We start from the raw sequence: 6,727 nt of genomic DNA on the forward strand, positions 1-6,727 counted from the left end.
GATTTTTTTGGAGTAAAAAAAACCGCAAGAGCCTTTTCTCGCCACTCATAAATATGGCTAAAACATAGAACCACTGCTAGTGCAACACCGTGCAAAGCCACATTTATGATTTGCAATTTTTCAAAAATAATTCCAAAAAGTTGCAAAATCAATCCAACTCCCCTCCCAGTGTATGTACTGCTGGATTATTTTACTCTACTTATTTTGTGAATATTTTTATAAAATCCCAGAGAGATTTATAAAAGGGCCAACGCCACTTTAATAAATCTCATAAACAGCCGAGCTCCAACGGCAAACATAGAACTATCACAAAGAGCCGCCTAATAATAAATCACCCCCTGTCAGTTTTTTGCAAAAAGTTGCAAATTCTTCTGCAACCCCTTCTAAACTTCGGGCCACATGTATCACTCGTTTTTTCTGTTTTCATTCAGGCGCACCGTTTTTGCGCCATTTTTGTGACTAAACGCCAAACTAGCCAAAATAAGCAGCTTTCCCTCATCTATCTTACCAATCCAGATGTTTTGCTGCGCCTAATGATATTCATCACTTGCAACGTTTTCATTTAGGCACAAAAACGGTCGCAAAAACACTCCAGCCCGAAGGTGGCGTTATCTGAGAAGAAAGCACTGAGCCCCTGTGCAGAACAGCTCATTTCTAGCAGCAAAGCTCAGCCAGACACTGCAGACACTAGTAGAGATCATACAGACATGAGATACTCTGCAGACACTAGTACAGATCATACAGACATGAGATACTCTGCAGACACTAGTACAGATAATACAGACATTAGATACTCTGCAGACACTAGTACAGATAATACAGACATTAGATACACTGCAGACACTAGTGCAGATAATACAGACATTACATACACTGCAGACACTAGAACAGATCATACAGACATGAGATACTCTGCAGACACTAGTACAGATAATACAGACATTACATACACTGCAGACACTAGTACAGATAATACAGACATTACATACACTGCAGACACTAGTACAGATAATACAGACACTACATACACTCCAGACACTAGTACAGATAATACAGACATTACATACACTGCAGATACTAGAACAAATATTACAGACATTAGATACTCTGCAGACACTAGAACATATAATACAGACATTAGATACTCTGCAGACACTAGAACATATAATACAGACATTAGATACTCTGAAGACACTAGTACAGATAATACAGACATAAGATACACTGCAGACACTGGAACATACAATAGATACATTAGATACACTGCAGACACTAGTAGAGATCATACAGACATGAGATACTCTGCAGACACTAATACAGACATAAGATACTCTGCAGACACTAGTACAGATAATAGACACATTACATACACTACAGACACTAGTACAGATAATACAGACATGAGATACTCTGCAGACACTGGTACATATAATACATACATTACATACACTACAGACACTAGTACATATAATAGATACATTAGATACACTGCAGACAGGAGCTGCAGACTCTATTTACAGTTCATCACCTTCTATATACAAAACATTCTGCAAATCCCTGAGCTCAAAGCAAGAGAGGAGAGAACTTTGCAGAATTTTGCAGAAACTACAGACAAGTGTCCCCCCATGTAATTCTGCACAGTGTCGGGGGGGGGATACTGTGCAGAATTACAGGGGTGCAGCAGGAGACCAGCACTGGGGGATCCCCTCCAGGAGAAGCCCCTGCTGAGGAGGTCACTGGGTGCTGGGTGTCACACACCTGGGTGCTGCTGAGGAGGTCACTGGATGCTGGGTGTCACACACCTGGGTGCTGCTGTGAGTGTTATCTTCATTCTGGGCTGTGGGAGAAGCAGAGAGGAGCTTGTAGGAGGATCACATGTAAGTGCCTGAATCTAACATTGCGCCTAAATTGCGCCTAAACTGTGTTGAAGTAAAGTGATTAATAAGAGGCAGAAAATATACTTATCACAGATGGTTGTAGCTTGTGATAATTCTGGCAAAACAGTGCGCCAGAATTTAGGCGCAACTACTACACTTAGGCGCACAAAAGTGATAAATGTGGCCCTTTTTCTACGTCTGTTTGGGAGTAAGTAAGTCGAGACGTTTTACCATGCTTTGCGACAAAATTGTGACTTTTTTCATACATCTACACCTGGATTCTGAAGATATGTTAGACGGAAAAGGTCAGACTTCGTCTAGACAGGTACAACCTGGTGGAGATTGCGTCTGGATCTATTAAGAGGCCGGAGGTGCCTCTGCGATCTGTTGCCCAAATCTACGTCGGGGCACTTTGAGACTAGCATTGAAAACATCGGTCTCAATAAACCCCCTGGTGTTTGGAGTAAATTCACACAACTTAATTTTTTGGTGTCAAAAAATGTTCACAGCTTAATTTAAGGAGGAAATCACAGGAGGAGGAGGAGGTGGTGAAAAGTAAGAGGTGGGATTCCCCAAAACTGTGAGATCTCTGGGTGCCAGACATTGGGGCAGATTTACTTGGTGCAGGTAAGCGCGTGTCAAGCAACACTTTTTTTTTTTTTTAAATACAGCGTTTTTTCCGGATCCGGGTTTTCCGACGACCACGCGCATCACGCCCCGACCAAGCCCCCCCCCCCCCCCGCTAATTTCCATCGCCTGCATGCCAGTGCACCAAAAACCCGGGACAATTCGGCGCAAGCTGGTAATTTTCGGGCAACCCGACGAAAAAACGCGATTCGGGTGCTTAGTAAATGACCCCCTTTCTCTGACTTGCCGTTCAAGCAGAGCCAGTACTCAGGGCGATTTGGTACACTAAACCATCCACAGGTCCTTATGGATCAGTGTTTTAGTGTTCCAAATTGCCCTTTGTGTACTGAGCGCATGCGCTTATCAAGAGATCAGATTTAGTACAGAACAATCCTAAACGTTCTCCTGGCAAACAATGTAATAAACTTTCTTAACTGCTTGTAAAGAACAAGAAATATTTTCTGCATCATAAAAATACATCTTCCTGTTCTATACACCAACAGAGATTTGTCATAAAAGCAGTGACCCTAAGAAGAGAACTTTCCCCCAGTATGTTTTCAACATCTGATCATAAATCTAGTAAGTGGCTGTAAACAGCTTTCATAAATTCACACACAATGGGGCTTATTTACTAAGGGTCGCGGATCGCACTTTTGTCAGACTGGGATTTGCGCATCTTTGACAGGTATTTGCGATGGGATTTTGTCACATGTGATCAGATTGTGGCACAGCTGCGCTGCTTTCATGTGACTGATTTAACGTTCAAATTGTGTCGAAATCCAATGCACTTACATGCACCGGGAAGAAGACCTTCGGACCTGAGCGGGGAAGCAACACATGCAGGATATTGGGCGCACAATCATAGTAAATCGCGGCACAGGGCATTGTTGGAAAATGCACTTTCTGTGAACTCTGGGGACCAGGTAAGTAATTGTACCCCAAGGGCCACTTTCATCAAAACTAGTGCAGACTGTGCTATGTGGAGTGTGCAGAGTGCGGCGGATTATTGAATACTGGCACGTCTTCATTAAAGGGGTTGTCCACTTTAAGCACAGAGCAGCCGCGACACAAAACAGGCGCAGACACTAAGGGCCCGATTCGCGTTTTCCTGACGGGTTACCCGAATATTTCCGATTTGCGGTGCTTTTCCCTGTATTGCCCCAGGATTTTGGCGCACGCGACGGAAATCAGGGGGAGTGGCCGAACGAAAACCTAACAGATTTAAAAAAACCGCCACATTTTAAAAAAAAAAATGTGTTGCAAAAATTGCACTTACCTTCACTCAGCCCGGCTCGGTGTATTCCAGTGCGTTCCGATGCTCTTTAGCGCAGCAGCGCCACCTGGTGGACGTCGGAGGAACTACCTTAATTAATCCTGGCCGGACCCGAATCCACCGCAGAGATTCGGTGGATCGCGAATGGTCCGGGTAAGTAAATCTGCCCCTTTATGTATACATGTACAAGCAGGATGCACATTCTTTTCAGTGCAAAATCATTCAGAAAACTGGCGCAAACGCTTTAATAAACATGGGCCAGTAAGTCTACTAGTTGTGCTCATGTGAAACTTTCACTTAAACAAACACAATCAATTGTACAATATCTCACAAAACCTTACCTGAAATACATCATATGTTGTTTACCTTCAGTAGGGACAGCAGGGTGGCACAGTGGTTAGCATTACAGCCTTGCAGTGCTGGGGTCCTAAGTTCAAGTCAGGGTCAACATCTGCAAAGAGTTTGTATGTTCTCTCTGTGTTTGCGTGGGTTTCCTCCAGGTCCTCAGTTTTCCTCCCACACTCCAAAACATACTGGTAGGTAGATTAGATTGTGAGCCCCATTGGGCACAAGGACCAATCTGGCAAGTTCTGTGCAGCGCTGCGTAATCCATGTACACTATATAAATAAAGAATTATTATTTATTACTAGCAGTAGTTGTAGTGTTCAATATGTCGATGTACGACATATTGAGAAAAATGTCAGCATTGATATTTATGCCTTAATCACTTCCGGTGTATTCTGTATCGTCTTACTTTTGTTTGGTCATTTTGGTTTATTGTTTTTGATATGTCTGCTATATATCGTCCTTACTTGGATTTTTTCATTTCTTGAATGCCAAACGTTAGCTCCTATGATTGGTGTGCTGAGGCTGCATGACTTCCTTCATACCTTTAAGCTTACATCTAATGATAGTAGCCTTGGGTAAGAAAACATATCCAAAATATGTAACCCGAAGTTTTGTTGTTTATTCTGTTCATTGTTTGATCAACTTGTCATGATTAGTGGATCAGTTTTTAAAATTATATAATTAGATATGAGCAAGCATACTCATCCGAGCTTGATGCTCGTTCGAGTATTAGCATACTCGAAACAGCTCCCTGTTTGGACGAGTATTTCACCTGCTCAAGATCGAGCTTTTACTTAAGGAAACACAGTGAAAAACATTTAAGTGAAGAACACAGTGAAGAACACATTGTTTCCGTACATCTGCTAACTTATCAGAAGACACGCGTGCCGAACAGTGTTCTTCACAATAGTATGTGAAGAACACATTGCAGATGTATGGAAACATCTGCAATGTGCTCTTCACACATATTGTTATTCACATACTATTGTGAAGAACATCTTTCTGCACGCGTGTCTTCGGATAAGTTAGCAGATGTACGGAAACATCTGCAACGTGTTCTTCAGTGAAGAACACATAGCAGATGTACGGAAACATCTGTAAACTTATCAGAAGACACGTGTGCCGAACAGTGTTCTTCACAATAGTATGTGAAGAACACATTGCAGATGTATGGAAACATCTGCAATGCGTTCTTCACACATATTGTTATTCACATACTATTGTGAAGAACATCTTTCTGCACGCGTGTCTTCGGATAAGTTAGCAGATGTACGGAAACATCTGCAATGTGTTCTTCAGTGAAGAACACGTTGCAGATGTACGGAAACATCTGTAAACTTATCAGAAGACACGCGTGCAGAAAGATGTTCTTCACAATAGTATGTGAATAACAATATGTGTGAAGAACACATTGCAGATGTTTAACACGGGTCATTCTCCTTTTTGAACCTCCATGAATATTCCATTGAATAAAAAAAACGAAGAAACAGGACTGACTTCCTTATTTCTCAATAAAATGACACATTTTATTGCAGAGCCTTGGTCCCCTTGAAAAATGCTTGAGTCTCTAATTGACTTCAACGGGGAATCGTTATTTGATACGAGCACTCGAGCATCGTGAAAAGTTCGACTCGAGTAAGGAGCACTCGAGCATTTTAGTGCTCGCTCATCTCTAGATATAATACAATAAATCTCTTTAAGGAAAAACGTGGATCTTTTTTGAGCTTAACAAAATTTAGATGGTTGGTTTAATTTTCGTCCAATTCTGTGCAGGTTTACAATTTAAAAAAAAACATACACTTATACTCGATCCAAGACTCTCAGTAGCATTTAGTCAAGTCAGCAAAGTCACCCACACTTTACTGAACATGCATTGAAGCTGCAATGTACTGTGCCATTTGATTGAAGCATTGCATAGGCGTTGGTAATGCTAGAGCCTAATTATCTCTATGTAGATATTAACAATTTGCTGATAGGGCAATTTGAGACAATGATTCACAGGTCCTTAAAGACTTGTAGTTGGTTTAGCGTTCCACATCGCCACAAATAAGTCCTCTATAAGAGTGGCATGGCTACTCTAGTGGTGAAGGTGAGGCCAATGGTGTTAGTGGCTGGCCAGGCATCACATTTGGAGATGGAAATCTTGAAACAACTCACAGTTTCTTTAACAGCACACAGGCCAGAACATTAGCAGACTGTAAACAATCCTTCTTAGGTTTAGGACATCACTATTACTTCTTCCAGCAATCCATCCACGCTGCGACAGAATTTGCATGTTAAATACGGCGCTCGGTATGACTGAGCACCAGAATGCCCCCTAACTTGTGTCGCATGGAGGCTAGTGCAGCCGCGCCACAAAAGGGTCGCATGTAACACAATAGCGCTACGGACATTTCTTAACTACCTGTGCAAGCCGTTTTCCCTTACATGAATGTTCAAAGACAGTCATAAAACCGGCACAACGCCCTTAGTAAATGTGCCCCATTGGGCTTTGCACAAAAGTGGTGGAGCGTGTTGAAGACAATCCGATGTAACTTGAAGCTCTCTTTGAGATATGATTTACCAAGGCCTTAACTTTGTCTGTCCTCTCTGTTCTGGAAT

Source organism: Engystomops pustulosus, chromosome 3 (assembly GCF_040894005.1).
Source record: "Engystomops pustulosus chromosome 3, aEngPut4.maternal, whole genome shotgun sequence".
NCBI classification, from domain to species: Eukaryota; Metazoa; Chordata; class Amphibia; order Anura; family Leptodactylidae; genus Engystomops; species Engystomops pustulosus.